Source organism: Bidens hawaiensis, unplaced genomic scaffold (genome assembly GCF_021521415.1).
Source record: "Bidens hawaiensis isolate Kalapana, Puna unplaced genomic scaffold, B.hawaiensis_p1.1 tig00009659_1, whole genome shotgun sequence".
Lineage (NCBI taxonomy): Eukaryota > Viridiplantae > Streptophyta > Magnoliopsida > Asterales > Asteraceae > Bidens > Bidens hawaiensis.
In genome coordinates this window covers 179767-203295 of record NW_027491724.1, presented here as the reverse complement: position 1 = coordinate 203295, position 23529 = coordinate 179767, and the positions used below count along the sequence as shown (strand labels likewise).

At 38.2% G+C, this 23529-nt stretch overlaps 1 protein-coding gene and 1 pseudogene across 2 annotated transcripts in view; both read left to right on the top strand.

Annotated features, from left to right (window-relative positions):
* LOC143533248 (F-box/FBD/LRR-repeat protein At1g13570-like) overlaps positions 1 to 23529 on the top strand; it is a 48134-nt gene that overhangs the window by 22121 nt on the left and 2484 nt on the right. The gene's annotated exons all lie outside the window — the stretch shown is intronic.
* LOC143533299 (F-box/FBD/LRR-repeat protein At1g13570-like) lies at positions 39 to 14313 on the top strand (annotated as a pseudogene). Its single transcript, XR_013135327.1, has 4 exons — positions 39 to 137; positions 10699 to 11494; positions 13296 to 13463; positions 14058 to 14313. The product of XR_013135327.1 is annotated as an F-box/FBD/LRR-repeat protein At1g13570-like (transcript).

Below are 23529 nucleotides of genomic sequence, written 5' to 3'. Positions count from 1 at the left end.
ATATATGAAAAATGACAATAAACAGAGGCAGTAGTGAGTTGAAGCTAATAATCCCCAACCAACCAGAAACTTAGACCTCGTGTGTCGTGTCCGCCGGAGTTCAAACTCATCGGATACGGTTTCTGCTTTCTTTTAAGGTTAGAACATGTTTTCATCTCAGTGTCTGTCTGTAGACATTTGAATATTTGCTTGATTGTTGATAGGTTTGTGAATAATCTAATCTAGGGTTTTGTAACACTTTTTAAATGCTGTCTAGTTCTAGAACCTGTCTTCATAATTCAACTATTTCCTTTGTAAATTTGGGTTTTAAATTCTAATCCTATGTAACATCTCTATATATATCAATGTCATGGCTACATGTAGGGGTGTCAATCGTGTCGGGTTGGCGGATTCTTCAACCTTAGGGGTTGTTTGGATGAGCTTTTAAAACTTGCTTATTTGCTATTCGTTTCTTGAAAAGTAAAAAGGTGTTTGGGAGAGCTCCTCCAAAAGCTTCAGATTGGAGCTTTTTAAAAGTGGCTTTTGCTTTTCAAAAAGCAAATCAGCAAAAAAACAATTCTAAAAGCTCGCCCAAACACCCCGTTAACCCAACCCATATTTTTATTTGTGTCGTGTTCGGGTTGTGTTTCGGGTCAACCCATTTCACGTTCATATACGAATATGAGTAATACCTATTAATTTAGTAATAATATAAAACTTGTTAATTATTTGTGATATATCTAATTGTTTTTGTGTATTTATCTTTCATTCCCAGTTAACAAACTTGGGTTAACATAATTAGCTCAAGATAAGAACAAACGAATGAAATAACCAAAGAATAGACGGTTAAAACTAATAAAATGAAAATCTTGTAAGTAAAAAGTAGATAAAAGTAGAGTAAAAAGATCTAAGTATTTAACTTTCAAATTTAAAACTTTCTAAAATCAAAATATTAGCTTCTCTAATATTGTTAAACGGGTTAACAGGTCAACCCACTTTTTAACGGGTCGGGTTCGGGTGGACCTGCTTTTTAAATGTGTCGGGTTCGGGTTGACCTGTTTAAGAAAACAAGTCGTGTCAGCCAACCCAAAACCTATATCTTTTCGTGTCAGGAATTGACACCCCTAGCTATATGAATAATATATATAGGAAGTAGCAAATGGTACCCATTTTTGACGATTTTTGGGATCGGTACTTTCAGTACCGGTACGTTTTGGTACCGAGCTCATCCCAAGTCAGAATGGATCGAGATAGGTTATGTAACGGGCCAGAATAGGTTCCTCCGAGTAAATCAAGTAACGACTAAAAAAAATGGGGTGAATGAAGTTGTTTGCTACTAAACCATCTGAAACAAAGACGTCACTGATTCCTACTAAAATCAAACCTATGCAACATTTGTATATGAATGTCATGGCTATTTATGATTACTAATTGTCTTCTTGTTAGAATAATGGAACTCATTCACGGGACGACATGTAAAGCATCCAAGTTGGCACCCAAAGATTTCATTAGCAACATGCCAGACATTATAACAACTAATATTCTGGATCGGTTGCCAATACGAGATGCAGTGGGGACCAGTATCTTGGCTAGAAACTGGAGGTTTAAGTGGACTCTGCTTAGCCAACTCGTAATTGATACTGACTTCTATGATTTATTAAAAGCACAAGGCGAAGATAATTACTTTAGAGTTATAAGTAGGCTTCTTTTTCATCTTAAAGGCGCCATTACCAAGTTTGATCTCACCATAGATGACTTATTGAATTATGAATATATTAATAACGAAGATTTTAATAGTTTGATTTTGCTGTTGTCGAGAAAAGGAATTAGGGACCTCGCTATTATGAATTGGCATGCGATACAACTCAAGTTGCCTACCGATCTTTTCTCTTGTTTAGAGTTGAAACATCTGAAACTTCGTAACTGTTATTTTAATCCCCTGTCGACTTTTCATGGTTTTCCAAACCTGTTAAGCTTAGACTTGTGTGTGGAGTTTAAAAAGAAGTTTGATCTCGAGGAATTTTTCACTCGGTGTCCCTTAGTTGAGAATTTGGCCATGGATAATCTATTTGAATGGGACAAAGTAAAATTAGACGGAATTGCAAAACTTGAAAATCTCAAATTATTATCTTTGAAATTTTTTGATGATGATGACGACGCGAGCACAAGTTTTAGTATGATCTTTAAGCTTCTGGATTCTCTTCCGAATCTTGAAGAGCTTCAGTTGGATTTTGAAGACTGTTGGGTAATAAAATAAATAAGAATTAATAATAATATTTTAGTAACAATCTAAATTGACTGCAGTTAGGGGTGCAAACGAGCCGAGCTGCTCGCGAGCTACCCGAGATCGGCTCGTTAGAAAGCTCGAACGGGCCGAGCTTAATCGAGCCCGAGCTCGAGCCTAAAAGTAAGCTTGTTTAATAAACGACCCTGAGCCAGAGCCCAAGCTTCACTTATCGAGCTCGAGTCGGCTCGCGAGCCTAAACGAGCCTGCTATTTATATGATTTTTTTAAATATATATTTAATAATTATTAATTAATAAATATAGTGTTAAAAAATAAATAAAAATAACTAAATAATATATATTATTTTGTATAGAAAATTATAACAGAAAAAAATATACAAAAATAATTATATTATTTAAAAAATAATTTATAAATCGTAAACGAACCCGAGCCGAGCTCGAGCTTGAAAATCTACTCACGAGCAGAGCTCGAGCTTTGGAAATAGAGCTTGAACCTGGTCGAGCTCGGGCTCGGCTTGTTTGCACCCCTAACCGCAGTACGTGTTTATTTTTTTGTAGTTGATAGAAGGTGGTGCGAACAAGAGGTTCTCTACCGTCTTTCCAAGTCTCGAGGTTCTTAAACTATCAAGAATATGTTTAGACAATGCTGTGAAGTTTTCATGCGCTTTTGAATTGATTAGGAGCTGCCCGAATCTTTTGTATCTTGAAATCACAACTGAGAACTCGGTATGTATCATGTTGCTCGTCTTTAATAATATGATGTCGTGTATGGTTTTGCATTTGAATACTAGTTGGTGTTTCTTGCAGAATGCTGATCCGCCTCCACAGATAGACTGCAACACAACGTGGCAGTTGGAGCTTCGAAGGGTGCTGTTTCAATGTTCGAAAGGTTCAGAGAATGAATTACGGTTGCAAGCTCCCCTTTCTTAGATAAGATTGAAATTTGTTTCCGTTCGATTTTAACTTCTGATGAGAAGTTGATGTTTACTTCGAAGCTATTGAAGTTTCATCGAGAATCCCCTGTAGCTGAAATCGAACTCTTTTAGTTTTAGTTGCTTTGAACTTCTTTTATATTTGACGCGTATTTGTATGAACTTATGGGCCATTGTGTAATAGATATTCTCGGGTTTTAGGTTCTCTTGTTTCGGGTTCTTGGGTTTCATAGTTGAACCTTCAATCAATCTGTATGGGTCAATCGGGTTCGGGATAATTGGGTACTGTTATGCATGTTTAATTCTGCATTTTTAGTAAGTCTACTTTATTTTTTATTTATTTTAAACTATTAAGCAGTTAATTGAAGTACATTATTTGAATCAAGCAGAAGGATGACAAAAGGGTTTGAGGAAAATATGTCAATTGGGAATAGAGAAAAAAAAAGTAATTAAAGCCAACAAAACAAAATAAACAAAGATATGTTTAATAAAGTAAATAAAATATCTTACGCTTGTGGTCTTGTGATAGGAGGCTTGGGTTTTCAGTGAAGACCCAATAAGTCAATAAGTTGTTTACAGACTCGGTCCCAAACATGCATGTGTATAACATTTAGGACGCGTTCGTTTCACGGAATGGAATGAAATGGAATTGGAAGTTGCATAGGATTTGGAATTGGATTTGCAATCTAAACATTCCAATAGAAATTGAAATCTTGTTTCATTCTTGATGTGTTCGTTTGGCAAATGAATTAGAATCGGTTTTTTTTATATATATATATTTTTTTACGAGGATAACGGCGGAAACATTTTGGTTTTTTTATTTTTTTGTTTTCAATTTATATTTTGAGATATGATTTTTTTTTTATTATTATTTTTGAATATTTTTTTAGATTTATTTTAAAAACCCTCAAAAAAATATTCAAAAATAATAATAAAAAAATCATAACTCAAAATATAAATCAAAAACAAAAAAGTAAAAAAACTTAAATGCTTTATTCGTTGTTCTCGTTAAAAAAAATCGACAAAAGATTCCAACGAATTCACTTGAAATACTCCATATTTTGAAAGGATTTAGAATCCCTTTATTTAAAGGAATTGAATTCCAATTCTAATTCTTTGACAACCGAACACACCATTTTAGATTCTCACGAATTAAGATTCCAATTCCAACGAAACAAACACACCATGTCAGGAGATTTTAATTCTAATTCCTTTGAATTTCCACGAATTCTGTGAAACGAACGCGCCCTTAAAGTATCATTCAGGAGTCAGGAGTTTCAAATCAGGTTAGGGTATATAAATGAATCTTCAAGTGTAGTGTTTGACAGAGATAACGAGAAATCGTTAATTATAATTTTAAAACTTGTAGGGGCCTATATAGCCAAAAAAAAAAACTAACTCCACGTGGTAAAAAAAATCCTAAAGTCTGATTCTAACCACCATATAGCCGTTTTGCAATAGTCAAATCTTTTTTTAGGGGGTGTCTGGGATTGCTTATTTTAAGCAACTTATGACTTATTAATTTTTGAACAAGTTAAAAGGTGTTTGGTATGATGTGTTATTGTGAGAGGATACGTTAATAAGTTGTAACTTATTAACTTATGAAAAAAATTGTAAGAAGGTAAAATAAGGAATCCCAAACAACCCTTTAAGTTACAAACTAGTTTTAAATCAATGTCATCGAACCTTATTCTACTGATCTCAACCCGGTTTTTTTTTTGGAATGTCAAACTGATTTTGAAGCTACGGTTTTAATCGAGTACATACACGTCTCATTTTCGGTTTAGAGCCGGGTCAGGTCTCAGTTTAAATGAACCTCAACTAAACAAAATAATTTTAAAAAAATAAATAAGAAAATAAAGATATAAATATATGAAATGGAAAAATAAAGTTGAAATTAATCATCCCCAAATAGCCAGACACTTAAACCTCGTGTGTCGTGTCCGCCGGAGTTCAGTTTCATCGGATACGGTTTCTGCCTTTTATTTTAAGGTTAGAACATGTTTTCATTAGTAGACATTATTAAGGTCGTGTCCGCAACCCGACCCTATTAAGGCTCCGGTTATTCGGGTCGGGTTAGTCGGGCTAATCGAACACAAACACAATTATCATTTTCTTTTACAAGTACAGACATGAACAAAGGCATGTCCCTGTTCGTTCATTTAACTTTAAACGAACATGACCACTTCATCGAACAAATCTTTGTGTTCGTGTTCGTTAGTTAAAACATGAGTATGTTCGTGTTCATTTACGTTCGTTTATTTAAAATTAAACGAACAATTCACGAAAATAAATTAACATAATTAAACAAAGATAAAACGAACATGAAGGAACATATATGTACATACATTAACAAACATAAATGAACACAATAAACAAGTATAAAACATATTAGGGTGATTTCTTAATGCAAATAATATTTAATAATTTTCTATTAATATGTAAACGAACATGAACGAATGTAAACAAACTTAAATGAACGATCATAAACGAACGTTCATGATCATAGATGAACGAGTGAAACATGTGTTCATGTTCGTTTGTTTAATTAAATGATACACCATAAATGAACTTTCCGCCGAGCGGTTCATGTACAAGGAGAATAATTAACTCCCCTATAAAACTTACAGTATTGACTTTTTAGTGCTTATTTCACCTTTTCATTATTGTGTTTGAAGTTAAGTATCACCACTAATCGGGTTAACTTGAAACCAGACTTTTTTTTTTTCCAAAAATGAACCCGAAACCAGACCCTATTAACAATTCTGGTTATTCGGGTTAACCCAACCAATACTTTTTGACCCTATTTAACGCGACCCTAACTCGCTTATTCGGGTTGGGTCGGGCCGGGTTGGGTTAATCGGGTTCGGGTACTTTCGGTATCGGTACGGTTTGGTACCGAGCTCATCCCTAGTCAGAATGGACCGAGGCAGGCTGTGTAGCGGGTCAGAATAGGTTCCTCCAAGTAAATCAAAAGAACAACTAAAACAAACACGCTGTTAGTTCTGAAAGTGGGGTGAATGATGTCGTTTGTTACTGAACCTTCTGGAATAAACACGCCATTGATTCCAACTGAAACCGAACCCTAATGAAACTGAACCAAAAATCAAATAAACTGAAATTAAAAAGAAACTAAAAAAATTGAAACCAGACTGAAACCTAAAACCGAAACTAAAAAACCGAGACCAAAACCCCCAAAAAAACTAAAACCAACAACTAAAAAAATCTAGCCTAACTGAAACGAAACCATTTTTATTGTAAATTTGGATTTATAAATCCTATGTGACATTTGTTTATGAATGCCATGGCAATATATGATTGATACATGTCTTCTTGTTAGAATAATGGAACTCATTGGCTTGACAACGCGTAAAGGATCCAAGTTTGCACCTGAAGATTTTATTAGCAGCATGCCAGACAGTATAACAACTAATATTCTTGATCGGTTGCCAATACAAGATGCAGTGAGGACCAGTATCTTGGCTAGAAACTGGAGGTTTAAGTGGACTCTGCTTAGCCAACTCGTATTTGATACTGACTTCCATCGTTTATTTAAAACACAAGGCGAAGATAATCGCTTTAGAGTTATAAGTAGGATTCTTCATCATCTTAAAGGTGCCATTACTAAGTTTGATCTCGCCATCGATTACTTATTGGATTATACTGATAATGAAGATATTGATAATATAATTTTGCTCTTGTCAAGAAAAGGAATTAAAGATCTCACTATTGAGAATTGGCGTGATACAGAACTCGATTTGCCTACCCATCTTTTCTCTTGTTTAGAGTTGAAACATTTGAAACTTCGAAATTTTTATTTCAATCCGCCGCCTACTTTTCATGGTTTTCCAAACCTGTTGAGCTTAGACTTGTGTGTGGAGTTTAAATGGAAGTTTGAACTCGGGGATTTTTTCACTCGGTGTCCCTTAGTCGAGAATTTGGCCATGGATGAACTATTTGAAATGAACAAAGTAAAACTAGACGGGATTGCAAAACTTGAAAATCTCAAAATATTATCTTTGGGATTTCATGATCTTGGTTTTGGTGATGACGAGACCACACGTTCTAGTACTATCTTTGAGCTTCTGGGTTCTCTTCCAAAACTTGAAGAGCTTGAGTTGGATTTTGAAGAGTGTCGGGTAATATAATATATATATATATATATATATATATATATATATATATATATATATATATATAGGGTTAGGTTAAAATAAAAACCCACTTGAGTTGTGAAAACTCAAGAAACTCATTCTCAATCACATGTTTTTTAATTAAAGTTTAAATTTTGTGGTCCACAATTAAAGTTAATAAAAAATGTAAACATATATATAACATTTTCTCTCTCTTGAAAACATATATAAAAATTAGTAAAAAAATGTTAAAAAATAGCAAAAAAATGTTTTTTTATTTTTCGATGTTTTGTATTAAATGTAACAAAATATATTACGTGTGTAACAAAAAAAAACGATGTTACATAGGGTTTTCACAACTCAAGTGGGTTTTCATTTTATACTTCCCCTATATATATATATATGTATCTATATATATATATATAATAATGAAGAAGTAACAATATTTAGTTATAATCTAACTTGACCGTAGTGCATGCTTATTTTGTAGTTGACAAAAGGCGGTGCTAACAAGAGTTTCTCAACCGTCTTTCCCAGACAATGGCGTGATGTTTTCATTCGCTTTTGAATTGATTAAGAGCTGCCCGAACTGCTGTTTCTTCAAATCACAGCAGATAACTCGGTATGTATCAGGCTGCTCGTCTTAAAATCACGTGAATATTTTTGCATTTGAATACTAGTTGCAAGACCGGCCCGTGGGAGGGTGAGGAGGGCGACCGTTGAAGGCCCGGTCTCCCATGGGGCCCGAGTTTTTGAAAAAAATTATATATATGTAATATAAATTTTTATTTTTTTATACATACCTTTCAAGAACCGAATGATTTAGGCCCAATACCTATTAGCATTTAAAAAAAAAAAAAAAAAACAGCAGCCGGCCTTTCACTACTTATGTACGTTGTACGTTCGCCGAACCAACAGATAAGAGACGCTTGCAGAACTTAAGAAAAGAAGAGCTTCACGTTTCGTTTAAGTACTTTAATTAGATCACTGTGCTAAAATACTTTTGTTTGCTTTATTGTTACCACAATTGACTAGTTGGTTATTCTTGCAGAATGCTGATTCGCCTCCACAGATAGACGACGATATAATCTGGCCGTTGCGGATTCGTAGGGTGCTGTTTCAATGTTCAAAAGGTTCAGAGAATGAATTACGGTTGATAGAGTATTTACTTGCAAGTTCCCCTTTCTTGGATAAGATTGAAATTTGTTTCCGCTCGGTTTTAACTTCTGATGAAAAGTTGATGTTTACTTTGGAGTTATTGAAGTTTCAACGAGTCTCCCCTTTTGCTGCAATCGAACTCTTCTAGTTTTAGTTGTTTTCAACTTCTCTTATATTTGACGCGTATCTGTATGAATTTATGGGCTCGTTGTGTAATGAATATTTTCTACTTTAGGTTTATTACTCGGATTTTGGGTTTTACGTGTTTTCATAGTTTTATCAGTTACCAGTCCGTATGGGTAGAGCGGGTTTGGGTACCGTTAAGGTCACAAAATGCCGATGCACCATAACAAAAGCAAATTAGTTGCAGTTTCTTTGTGAATAGATACAGATATGTGTAAACGATCCAAGCCGAGCTCGACTCATTTCGAGCTCTTGTTCTAAAGCTCGAGATCGGCGCGGTTATCAAGCGGTCACTATGGTTTGGTTTTGGTTGTTTTGATTTTATTTTTATTTTTGGTCTGGTTTTCATTTTTATTATGGGTCGTTTCCAAGAACCCCTAAAGTTCTAGGGCTGGGGTAAAAAGAAATTGGTCCTTGAAGTTAAAAAAAAAAGATAAATCCTAGAAATTATATATAAATTATATATAATTACTTTTTAACAATTATTTGGCCTATGGGGTGAGCGGGGCAAAAAAAATCACAAAAAGCTCAAAAACTGACTTCCGAAAGTTAGCTTATATTGTCATTTTGCATTAGTCGTCCTTTTAAAGTTACAAACTTGTTTCACCGAACCGCGTTGTATAGGTCTCAACTCAATTTTCCTTTTTCCTGGAATGCCAAACTGATTTTGAACCTCCGGTAATAATTAGGAGCGTTGTTTTTACTAGTAACCCGAATAACACATAACCCTGAATAAACCCGAATCTGATTAAGATGGAACCCAAAACCCAAAGGTAGTGTTCGGTTTGGTTAATACGATTTGAAACATCATATTGTAAAGTATGCATTGCAACTTGTATTTACCCGAATGCCGATTAACCTAACCCGAATAACCCGAAACCGATTATCCATAATCTTATCTAAGTTGATAAACAGGCAGGATTTTTGTGAATAAAAAACACCCAGAAACCCGATTTAGGGTCGGGTCGGGTTCCAGTTTAACTGGACCTCAATTTAACAAAAACATTAAATTAAAAAAATAAATAAATAAGAAAATAAAGATAATTAATAAATATAGTAAAAGATATATATATATATATATATATATATATATATATATATAAAACAAAACAAAAAAAAACAGGGTTATGTGGTTGAAATTAATCTCATCCCCAACCAGAGACATAACTTTTGTGTCTGCTGGAGTTCAAATTCATGGGATAAGGTGTTTAAGGTTAGAACATGTTTTCATCTCAGTGTCTGTCTGTAGACATTTGTATCTGTACCAGGTTGTTGTTAGGTTTGTGAATAATATAGGGTTTTGTCACACTTTTTATGGTCACTATAATTCAGCTAATTCATTTGTATATTTGGATTTAAAATCATATGTAACATCTGTATATCAATGTCATGGATGGAAATTAACTAAGACTGAAAACCAAAATTAAACTAAATCCGAATTGAAACGAAACTAAAAAAACTGAAACCAACCCGAAACCAAAATCCGAATAAACTAAAACTGACTTGGAACCAAAAACCAAATACTGTAACCGACCTGAAACCAAAAACCGAATAACTGAAACTGACCCAAAACCAAAAACCTAATAAACTGGAATCGAACTGAAACGAAACTAAAAATTCGGGGCCGAACAGAAACCGAAAATAGAAAAAACTAAAACCGACCCGAAACCAAAATGAAACCAAAAGCCTAATAAACTGAAACCGTAATGAAATAAACTAAAAAACTGAAACCACCTGAAACCAAAAACCGAATAAATCGAAACCAAAATCCAAATAAATTGAAACCGACCCAAAACCAAAAGCCTAATAACCGAAACTGAACTAAAACAAAACTAAAAAACCGAAAGCGGCTCGAAACCAAAAACCGAAAAATTGATACCGAAACGAAACTAAAAAACCAAAACCAAAAAAAAAAAAAAAAAAAAAAAAACTAAAACCAAACTGAAACGAAACCAACAACCAAAAAAATCAAACCGAATTGAAACGGAACAGTTTCGTCTATAAATTTGGATTTAAAATCTTATGTATACCATAACTATTTTTTATTAATATCTGTCTTTTTCTTAGAATAATGGAACTCGTTCACGGGACGAGGCATAAAGCATCCAAGTTTGCACCCGAAGATGCTATTAGCAACATGCCAGATATTGTGATAACTAATATTTTGGATCGACTGCTAATACAAGATGCAGTGAGGACCAGTATCTTATCTAGACACTGGAGGTTTAAGTGGACTATGCTTAGCGAAGTCGTATTTGATTGGAACTTCTTTGATTTATTAAAAGCACAAGGCAAAAATAATCATGTGAAAGTTATTAGTACGATTCTTCTTCGTCTTAGAGGTGCCATTACTAAGTTTGTTCTCTCCATAGATGACGTATCGGATGCTGAAGATATTAATTACTTGATTTTGTTCTTGTCGAGAAAAGGAATTAAGGACCTCAAGCTTGTGAATTCGGATGACACGCTACTCAAGTTGCCTACTCATCTTTTCTCGTGTTTAGAGTTGAAACATTTAAAACTTTATAATTGTTTTTTCGACCCGCCACCTACTTTTCATGGTTTTCCAAACCCGTTGAGCTTAGACTTGTGTGTGGCGTTCGAAAAGAATATTGGACTTGGGAAGTTTTTTACTCAGTGTCCATTACTTGAGAATTTGGCGATGGATGATCTATTTGAAATGGATAAATTGAAATTAGACGGGATTACGAAACTTGAAAATCTTAAAATATTATCTTTGCGGTTTTATGATGATGACTTTGAGGACGACGAGACGATGATCACAAGTTCAAGTACCATATTTGAGCTTTTGGGTTCTCTTCTAAAACTTGAAGAGCTTCGGTTGGATTTTGCAGACTGTCGGGTAATAATTACTTAATGTCGGTTATTTTTTTTACCTTGATTATCGAAGTTTTATATAATTTACTATAAAACGATTACAATAAAGTGGCAGGCAAACGGGCAACAAGCTGCGCCGCAACCCCCTTTTGAACAGCAAAGCCAATCCTGCTAAAAACGAAGCTTTGGGACCTAGAAGCTGAAGAGGTTCCGTGTACGACGCGCTGAACCCTACTCAAAAATTTCACAGCCTCTGGAGCCAGAAAACCAAATGTATCAAAGGCAAATGGTAGAAAGACATGTTGATTATCTAAACAAGCTTTCTCGTGTTTAACAACTTTGCCCGATTCAGCCTTCAACGCAGCCTGACCCACAACAAACCCACGGTCCCTGAGCCCAACAAGAGGAGACACTCCTGTAAGATCCAAAAGGAGGTGCAGGGGATCGAACCGCGACCTCTACCCCCTTAGCTTATATGTTTAACCAGCTTATACTTAATTAGTATAAATATTGAGGGCTGTAAACAAACTAAACTGAACCGAAGGAAGCCTTGTTCGTGTTCGTTCATTAAGCATTTGAACTTGTTCACGAACGGTTCATGAACACTAACCGAACGAGATTTCTTGTTCGTGAACTCATTAACCATTTGAACTTGTTCACGAATGGTTCACAAACTCTACTGAACGATATTTCTTGTCCGTGTTCACTTATTAAGAAAGTGTATTTGTTCGGTTTCGTTCTTAAGTTTCTAAACAAACACATACAAGCACAAGTGAACATAAACGAGGTCTATTTTAATTGTTAAAATAATTAAAAAAAAGTTTAAAATTAAACAAATATAAAGAGTTTGGATAAAATAAATAAATATAAAATAAAATTTAATGAACAAAATAAACAAGCGAACATGAACAAACGAATATAAACAAGCGTAAATGAACAAATGTCCACGAACACTTTACCGAACGGTTCACGAACACACATGAACAAACGAGACATCTGTTCATGTTCGTTCGTTTAACTTATCGAATGAAATTTCTTGTTCATGTTCGTTCAATTATTAACCGAACGAACATAAACAAACTTCCGGCTAAACGTTCGGTTTGTTTAAAGCCCTAAATTATCTATAATAAGTAAAGTTGAACTTTGGTGCTGCTTGGCCCCTATTGTACCAAGTGGCGGTCCATCGTTGGCCGTTTTTCTTTTGTTTTTTTTAAGTTATGGTATTGTAACAATTGCGACTGATCGGAAGCCAATTTTATTTTTTTTTTACTTTTTTTTGTTTTAATATACCGAATTCGCGTAGGCGCACCATCAACGCCCGGGACCGACAACGGTCATGTTTAACCAGCACCAGGGTTTTACTGACCGGCACCACCCATTGGTCCATCTCAATTTTTATATATTTTGATTTAGTTCCAGTATCATGAAGAATGTAACCGAACAAGTTTTTTATAGTTCTGGTAAACGAACATGAAGTAAGCCGGTTGAATTCCCATAGACTCACAGCCTCAACAACCGGGACTGACAATGCTTGGATTTTACCAACGCTGCATATACTGTAACAAACACAACCAACACCGAGTACCGAATTCACGTCGACTCGCCATCTTAACGCTCGGGTTTTACCAATGCCCGGGCACCAACAACCCAATTTTGCCAACTGAATAAATATGTTAATTTTTTTATAATACGTTATGCGAGTGCAACTTTTTTTTTTTTTTTTTGGTTTGGTTTGGTTTATTTTGAACATGTTAATTTAACAAACTTTTTTTAGATTTAGTTCCGATACTGTAACGAACATGGCTAATATCCACCAAATTTTGTAGTTGATAGACGGCTGTGCTAACAAGAGGTTCTCTACCGTCTTTCCCAGCCTCAAGGTTCTTAAATTATCAAGAATATGTTTAGACAATCGTCTGAAGTTATCGTGCGCTTTTGAATTGATTAGGAGCTCCCCGAATCTACAAACTCTTGAAATCACAGCAAGTAACTGGGTATGTAATAATGTATCATGCTGCTCGTCTTTAGGGGTGGCAAATGTGACCCATGGGTTGAATGGGTTGTAATAAAATGTATATAATGGGTCAAACTAAAAAAAGAAAATGATTGAAAAGGGTCGACTTTTCTTGAGGGTTTTTTTATTTTTTTATGGAACGAGAAAAACGGAGGAAACGTTTTAGTTTTCTTACTTTTTTAGTTTTTGATTTATATTTCGAGTTATGATTTTTTAATTATTATTTTTTTAATATTTTAGTGAGGGTCTTTGAAATCTCAACCCATTTTAACCCATACCCATCATTAAAAAATTCAAAAAAAAATAATTAAAAAATCATAACTCGAAATATAAATCAAAAACTAAAAAAGTAAAAAAACTAAAAAGTTTCCTCCGTTTTTCTCGTTCCATAAAAAAATAAAAAAACCCTCAAGAAAAGTCGACCCGTTTCAATCATTTTCTTTTTTTAGTTTGACCCATTCTGACCCATTATATACATTTTATTACAACCCATGGGTCACATTTGCCACCCCTACTCGTCTTATAATCTCGTGTATAGTTTTGCATTTGAATACTAGTTGAGTTACTCTTGCAGAACGCTGATGCGCCTTCACAGGCAGATGACTGCAACACAACGGGGATGTTGCAACTTCGAAGGGTGATGTTTGAAAGGTTCAGATAATGAGTTACGGTTGATAAAGTATTTACTTGCATGCTCGCCTTTCCTAAAAAGGATTGAAATTTATTTCCGCTTGTTATTATCTTCGGATGAAAAGTTGGTGTTTGCTACGAAGTTATTGGAATTTCGTCGAGCGTCTGCTGCAGCTGAAATCGATGTCTTATGGTTTTAGTAGTTTTGAACTTCTCTTATATTTGACGCATGTTTGTATGAATTTATGTCCCCGTTGTGTGATGAGTATTGTCTACTTTGGGTTTATTACTCGTTCGCTTTTCGTAGTTTAACTGATACCTTATCTGTATAGGTGGATCGGGTTTGGGATGCTTGGGCACTTTTAAGTAGAGGTGCACAAAGGTTTAAAACTCAAAACTGGTTTGAGTTGAAACCGGTTCGGTTTGGTCAATAAAAGTCAAAATCGGTTTATAATCGGTTTCGGTTCGGGTTTTGACCGGTTTGGCCGGTTTCGGTTCAGTTCGGTTAACCAGTTTGGAACCGGTTTTGGGGGAGAAAATTACAAACCGGTTTCTACATAATCGGTTTTCGCGTAGGTTCGGTTAACCGGTTTATTTGCGCACCTCTACTTTTAAGGCCACAAAATGTGGATTTTCTTTATGTAATATATTTTGCAAGCATTTTTTAAAGCATTTTTAATTCTGCATCTTTAAGCATTTTTAATTCTGTATTTTTATGTCTACTATATTTTCATTTATTTTAATATTTTAAGCAGTTAAGTTGTTCATGCTCGTTTTTCTTTATGTAATATGATGTTCATGAGTGGAAAACTTTTGAATGTTTATTCTACATTTTGGTTATCTTGAGAGATGATTTGCACTACTAATTAGGCCTGTAAATGAACCGAACGAACACGAGATGAAGTAAATGAACTGAACGAACACGAACAAGGGTGTGTTCGTGTTCTTTTATTTAACTTTAAAAGAGCACGAACAATTAATCGAACAAATATTTGTGTTCATGTTCGTTCGTTTAAGAAAGGAGCATGTTTGTGTTCATTCGTTAAAAAATCTAAAAGAATAGTTCACGAACATAAATGAACAAAGAAAATGAACATACAAACATAAATGAACACAAATAAACACACTTAAATGAAACAAGCGAACAAACGTAAAACATTAAGTAGATGGATTCATCCAAAAATGAACATAAACGAACATAAAAACACACATAAACAAACGTTGACGAACATTAATGAACAGACGAAACATGTGTTCATGTTCGATTATTTATTAAATTAACGTAAACAAACTTCCCGCGGAACAATTTACGAGCAATTCACCAAACGTTCAATTCGTTTACATGCCTACCTGGGATAACTATGGAATTCCTAGTTCTGGCAAGTGATGAACATTTTTTTTAATTGATATGTTGGGGGCTGATTTTATGTACTAAGAGCATTTTCAACTCATCCACCATATTATGCGAGTGAGGTTTTTATAACATATGAAGTGGTTTAAGATGTGAGTAATGTAGAGAAAATTTTGTGATTTTTTGTATATTTGAAAACCTCTTGTAGCACTATAGATTTTTAAATGTTTTTGAAAATGGTTGTGGGTAGAATACAAAGAAAATATAACAATAAATATATAAAAAAATATTATTTAATTGAACAGAAAAAAGAAAATACAGTTATTTTTAGTGTAATTTTAGATTTGGAAATAAATGGGGAACGAGAATACTCTAAAACTATTCGTTGCAATTTTCATACCCCAAAATTTCATATCCTTTTAAGTGTATGTACATCATTTGGTATCAGAGTTATTTGTTCACATACAATCAAACTTGTTTCATCGACCTGTGTTCAACATGTCTCAACTTTGTTTTTTTCTCTCTCGAATGCCAAACCGATTCTGAACCTAACCGGGTTCAAACCAGCTTCATATTCAGTTTAGGGTCAGGTTCCGGTTTTACTGGATCTCAATTTAACAAAAAAAAAAACGTAAATAAATAAATAAATATTTGAAAAGGAAAAATAAACAGGGCAGGGTGTTTAAATTAATTATTATCCCCAAAACCAGAGACCTAATCCTCGTATCCGCCAGAGTTCAAGTTCATGGGATACGGTTTCTGCTTTTAAGGTTAGAACATGTTTTCAACAGTATCTATAAACATACATTTGTATCTTTAGTCTATAGGTTTGTAAATAATATAGGGTTTTGTTACACTTTTTATGGTCACTAAATGTTTTCTAGTTTTAGAACCTATCTTCATAACAACTAATTCATTTGTATATTTGGATTTAAAATCATATGTAACATCTGTATATCAATGAATTATATGTCAACTGAAACTGAAACTAAAACCGAATCGAAATCAAAAACCAAAAAACCTGAAAGCAAACCTAAACGAAACGGAAACCGAACCGAAGGTCCAAAATCAAAAGGAAACTAAAAAAACTGAAACCGAACCGAATAAACTAAACTGGAACCGACGCAAAACTAATGTGTCATTGATTTCAACTGAAACCGAAACTGAACCAAAACCAAAAAACCTGAAACCAAACCTAACCGAAACCGAACGGAAATCAAACACCGAAGAAACTGAAACCGACTCGAAACCAAAAACCGCATAAACTGAAACTGAACTAAAAAACCGAAACCGACCCGAAATCAAAAACCACATAAACTGAAACTAAACTAAAAAGCGAAACCAAAAAAATTAAAACCGAACAAAAACGAAACCAACAACCAAAAAAACAGAGCCGAATGTAAATTTGGATTTTAAATCCTATGTAATATCTGTATATGAATGTCGTGGCTATTTGAGATTAATAACTATCTTCTTGTTAGAATAATGGAACTCATTCACGGGACGAAGCGTAAAGCATCCGAGTTTGCTCCCGAAGATATTATTAGCAACATGTCAGATATTATAATAACTAATATTCTGGATCGGTTGCCAATACAAGATGCAGTGAGGACCAGTATCTTGGCTAGAAACTGGAGGTTTAAGTGGACTCCGCTTAGCCAACTCGTAATTGATACTGACTTCTATGATTTATTAAAAGCACAAGGCGAAGATAATTGCTTTAGAGTTATAAGTAGGATTCTTCTTCGTCTTAAAGGCGCCATTAATAAGTTTGATCTCACCATAGATGACTTATTGCATTATGAAGATCTTAATAACGAAGATTTTAATCATTTGATTTTGCTATTGTCGAGAAAAGGAGTTAATGATCTTACTATTGAGAATGACCATGATATACAACTCGAGTTGCCTGCCCACTTTTCTCTTGTTTAGAGTTGAAGCATTTGAAACTACGTCATTGTTGTTTCGATCCACCGCCTAATTTTCACGGTTTTCCAAACCCTGTTGAGCTTAGACTTGTTTATGGTGTTTGCAATGAAGCTTGAACTTGGGGAATTTTTTACTCGGTGTCCCTTACTCGAGAATTTGGCCATGGATGATCTACTTGGAATGGACAAAGTAAAACTAGACGGGATTGCAAAACTTGAAAATCTCAAAAGATTATGTTTACGGTTTTGTGATGATCACGAGACAAGCACAAGTTCCGGTGCTATCTTTGAGCTTCTGGGTTCTCTTCCAAAACTTGAAACGCTTGAGTTGGATTTTGAAGAATGTCGGGTAATATATACAGCTAGCACGCTAATTTAATTCCTACGTTAATGAAGAAACACTAAATGACCCCGGGCAGATTATAGGTAATCTGGGGGCTAAGTAATGTTTCCCACGAAGGTTAGGTCCAGCAGAGTAAGTTGTACTTCAGGGAACCTGCAAAACAGACACCGTAAGCTCGTCACTGAGAAGGGGGGGGTTCCTCCTTGTGACCACCCTCCGGCGTGAGAATCAGTCTATATTGCTCTTTGAATATAAAAGTGTATGAATACTATTAGAGCAGTTATCAAGTAAGTTATACGAGATAGTAGATGATGAAATGATAATACCATTTGCTGTCTTTTATAGCCGAAGGTGGGTTTCCAAGGGGTTTAGCCGGCCCAACACGCTACCAACTGTAACCTATGCACGTGCCCTACCTGTGAGTGGTGGATAGGTAGCGGCTGACACAGAGCAGGCGTGCCGTGCACTCTTCGTCTTCTACCAACTGCAGGCTAGGCACGTGGTCTGGCAGGAGTTGGTGGGCAGGCGGCGGCTATTGGTCACAGTGCTGTGGCGTGCTGTCTGCCACGCTGCTGTCAGTGAGCTGTCGCATTCTTGGTCAGATCTTTTGTCTTTACCTCGTCAGGTATCACGCAAAAGATCCTCCATCATACGGACTGGCCCATTTTGGCGGGAGTTTTCCCCCTCCCGCCTTTGCTCATTCTTTCAGGTGACACTGAATATTTGTAAGTGTTAAGCCTGCGTGTAGCTATGCTGTGCGGGTAGCCTTCCCTGATGGCTTGTATCCGCAACTGCGGGAACAGGCGGGTTACTTTACCATTGGGAGGCTTTTCCCTGCGTATGCAGCTTGCATACTGCGCGTAGGCTTCTCTGAGCATGGTGGGTCCTGCGGGAGTAGATGGTCTTTGCGCAGACATCCCTGTTCAAGGTGAGTCATGCGGGACCAACTGAGCCCTGCTGGGACCTACCTCTTCAAGTCCCCCCAGTCCAATGTTCTTCTCACGAATGTCTAATAAAGTGAGGTGAACTTTTGGACTTAAGCAAAGGGTTTTGAAAAGGGGTTTTTGTAAGGTTTTCCATGGGGGTTCTTCCCGCGGAAGTCCTTGTCACTTGCAGAAATTCCCGAGTTTCCTGCTTGGTCTTTGGGTATGATGCGGGTAGGTCTGTAACCTCCTCGCAAGTCAGGAGCATTGAGTCTTAGTTGTGCGGATTTTCCCTGTGGTTCTGGTAGTTTTTGAACATAGTGATCAATTATGTTTAAACCACCAATTCCATCTTGGAGCCTCAAACAACGTAGTACTCGATGTTCCCGCAATGCGGGGATATTACTTCCGTTTTCACAAGCATTGCCCAGAAGATCCTTCCTGGTTTCAATTCTCAGCGGGTGCTAGGTATGTGAAGGGTTTTGCCTTTACACTGTACCTGCGTCCGTCTTACGGTTACTTTACTTCCAAGGTATTCCTGGCGTCCATTCCCTGCGGGTGCTAGGTATGTGAAGGGTTTTGCCTTTACACTGTACCCGCACCCGTCTTATGGTTACTTGGTTGCCAAATATTTTGGCTTCAATTCCCTGCGGGTGTTAGGTATGTGAAGGGTTTTGCCTTTACACTGTACCCACACCCGGCTTATGGTTACTTGTTTGCCAAGGTAAGGGATATTTTCCCGCTTACTTTTTTGAACCTTGGTCTTCAAATTTTTAAATTTTGAAATTTGAAGAGTTGGATGGATAACAACCCAATACCTCAAACGTCGTGCGACGGTTTCTTCTGACTGTGTCAGGACGTGCCAGAAGTTATGGCGACATGACATTATGTGGTCATTCCAGTTGCTTTTTCAGGCGCGTGGGCACGGGATTTCGGGCGCGTAGCCGCGAAATCTCTGGCACACGTCCTTTTTGACAGCTGTTGCCAGTTTGCTTTTGCCACGCGTCATAGTTTCATTGCACCTTTGATTTCTCTCTCTTCCGTATTAAATTCATCGCATTAATTGCGATTGCTATATAAAGGGGGAGAAGGTTATTTGCAATTCACACTTTCCACTTTCATCTCTTCTTCTCTAGTAATTTCCGGCGAATTTCTCTTTTTCAGTAAAGCATTGCTCTGAAATCTCTTCTTTCTTCCACCATGTCTTCTCACGATGCTGATGATCAGAAGACTGCTGGCGAATGCCAGTGTTATCTTCCTGTCGAGCTGTACCAGTATATCGTCAGGAAGTTCATGCTCGAGTCTCTCGAGCCTGAGTTTCCTGAGCCCCACCATACTGTGTACGATGCCCCTAGTGGCAAAATCGGGGTTTATGCTGCATTCTTTGTCTACGGGAACCTTAGGTTTCCGTTGACAAAGTTTGTGTACCGTGTCCTAGAGAGGCACGGTGTGCACCTGACAGAGGTGCACCCCATGGCCATTGCCAAGGTCCGGCACTTTGAGTGGGTGTGCCGGATATTGGGCCTTGAGCCCCTTGTTGACCGCCTGATGACCTTCTATACTTGGAGGTGCATCCAAGGGTGGTACACTCTTACAACCCGTATCAAGGGTTTAAAGATTTGTACCACCGAGCGGAGTCTTCGCTCATGGAGAAGAGAGTTCTTCTTTATATCCGCTCGAGCCATCCCTATTGCCATGAAGTTCAAGAATGGCCAGCCGCTTCCGAACCTTCCCGCCATCAACTACGAGGAGGCGGAATGGTTCGCGAAGATATCCCGGGTCCAGTCCCCGGTTTTCCGTTTTCCGGAGTCGGCGATGGTGATGCTGGGGATGAGCCGGGTGTGGAAGGCGGCGAATGCGGATAAGGTTCCGATCGTCCTTGAATATGGTTCGAACTCTACCCCTTATGGTATGTCTTGTTTCTTTTTTGCTGACTACGATTTTTTCTAACTTTCTTGTTGATTTCAGAGGGTAACGATCTTCAGTCGCTCCTGAATCCGCGGGAGGAAGATGGTCCTGCGCGGATGGGTACTCGTGCTCTGGACGAGAACGAGTTGCCCATCTTAGAGCAGACTGCGGGTCGGTTCGTGGAGGTTTACCCGCCAGGCCAAGAGATCCTGAGCCACCGACGGCCAGGTAAGCCTATCTTCTACCCTGAACCTCTCAATGCTGTGCCTGCTGCTGGAGTTCATGACATTTCTTCTTCTGAGGAATCCGCAGAAGGTCCTCCACTGGTGCGGAAGAAAAAGGCTGCCGTCGGGAGAGGTAAGGAGAAAGTGGCCTCTACGGCCGACCCGGTAGTCCTATCTGACTCGGAGTCAGATAACGCAGAGGTGGCGGGGAAGCCCGGTGGTGAGGAGACCACCGCTCCGGAGGCTGCAGGTGTTACCTCCGGGGAGGCAGCGACGACGACGGTTACCGGTGTCAAGAGGCCGGCTCCATCGGGTTCGCCCCCGCTCGTCCGTGCGTTCAAGCTCAAGAAACCCCGTAAGTACCCCCATAATTCCTGTCTATATTTGTTGTTTCAAATAAATTTTTCTAACACTTTTGCTTGTGCAGGTGTGGATGTTGACGCATTCCAGGGTGGAGTTGGAGTAAGTATTCCCCCGCCAATGACGGTAGGCTCGGTCAGCCTTCCCGAGGCGTCGACCCAGGCGTCTACGCTTGCTTCCGCTGGTTCCAGCCTTCCTGAGGCTGTTCCAGCTGAGAAGGTGTCTCCGCCGGCCGTGAGTGCAATTTTTACAGCATCTTTCACGGAGCCGGCGGTTACTGTTGCTGAGGAGACGGCGCCAACAATGGCTACCACGGCGGCTGCCACTATACCTGCGCCACCGGCACCGACGGCCGGACCATCAGGTACGCGCCGGGCTTCCCGCCGATCTACGCCACCTTCCCGTCTGCCTGACCTGTTGGATGGATTTCCTTTAGGTTCAGGTGATGGGTTTGGCGGCTATCGGCCTGTTATTGACCCTACAGGTACGTAGGGTTCTTTTTTCTTTGTATATTTTTGTCATCTTTTCCTAACTGCCTTTGTTTCTTTTGCAGTGTCGGATTCCAATGAAGTGTATGTTCCAAGATGGAACATACGCCGAGGAACAACCCTTCGCACCCCTGTGGAGTGCGTGGACTGGGCTCGCCACGCTGCTCCTCATGGTGCGTTGGGGGAAGCCATGGCTAGCTACCAAGAGGGTAGGCTAACCAATGAGCTTCGGGTTCTCCAGGCCCGAACGCAGCCCCGCGTCGAGCTGCTTTGTCGTGAAAACGACAAGTTAAAAGCAGCTCGCGCCAAAGATGTATCTGAAGCGCGGGCTCTTCGGGAGGAGAACCGGCAGTTGGCCGCTGCCGCAGCCGAGAAGGAGAAGGCATTCAAGGCCCTCGAGGTTGAAGTCCAGGCGCGACTCGAGGCCCGCTCCAAGGCTGCCCAAGCTGTGAATGAACAGCTTCGGCTGGCCAAGGAGACTGCGCGAAACTCAACTGAGAGGGCTGCCAAGGCTGAAGCTGTTGTTGAGCCACTTCGCGAAGAGAATGAGCAGCTTAAATGCAAATTAAAGGCTCTTCAGCATGCTCATGACGCCTTGGCAATGGAAGATGCCAAGAAGCTGCAGGAGATCCTTGACCAGAGGGGTATGCTTGACCGTACTGAAAGGAAACTCAAAAGCGTCGAAGAAGCTGCCGCCAAGGAAGTTCAACTTGCCAACCTTGATAAAAGCGGAGCCGAACGTGCTTACAAAGAAAGTCAAGCTACCCTCCAATGGCTGCTTCGAGAAGCGTTGCCTGAGGTATCTTTATCTTTTTCTTTACGCTTTCCGCTCGTAATTAGAAAATGTTCTAACTTGTAATATTCTTTTGTAGGTTGTGCGTCGGGTCCTTTCAGAGACCTCTTACGACGATGCAATGAGCGCAGCCCTCAACGCTTCTCATGAGGATGGGCAGAAGACTGGCTTCCTGCTTGGTCTAGGGTTTGCTGAGAGAGGCTTTCCGCCCTCCAACTTCCCTTTATTCAATGTTAATACTGAAGCTGCTTATGACCAAGCTGTGAATCAGTACGCTGCCTTCCCGCATCCAGTGGTGGAGAAGGTGAATGAAGCTGCTGCTGCTGATGATGGGCTAAGCATCCTTAAGGCTTTCCTTGGGCAGCCGCGCTCTGACGGTGCTGGTCCAAGCGGAGGTGGCCCTGAAGCCTGATCTTGAAGATCCCTTCCCCCTGCTAGGATAGACAGCCTTGTATAGATTTCTTTTAGGCGGGTAGTTACCCAGCCATTCTTGTAATTGATTGTGAAATATTAATCTCTTTGCGTATAAGATTGTTAATTCCTTGGGTTCTTTGCTTTATAAACTTATGACTTGCATACTTAGTTTAAATTAGCAATTTCCCAAGTGTTTAGAATAAGAACCTTTGAACGTGGTTGATGATGGGTTAAAGTTTCGCCTCCTCCTTCGTGATTGTGCGGGTAAAACCGTCACTTGCACTTGGTAGGATGGCTAATCTTTACCCTCTATCTGACCTGCGTGTAGGTTTTCCTTTTCGAAATTTCTAAGGCATTAAGTTAAACCTTTGAACGTGGTTGATAATGGACTAAAGTTTTCGCTTCCTCTTTCGTGATTGTGCGGGTGTAACCGTCACTTGCACTTAGTAGGATGGCTTTAACTTTAGACCTATATCTGACCTGCGTGTAGGTTTTTCTTATCCTTTTAAGTGTTCATAAGTTAACCTTTTAACGTGGTAGACGGTAAGTTAAGTTTGGCTTCCTTGTTCGTGATTGTGCGGGTAAGACCGTCACTTGCACTTACAAGGATGGCTAAACTTTACCTACATCTGACCTGCGTGTAGGTTTTTCTTAGAACTTTGACATTTTGGCGTTGTGTTTATG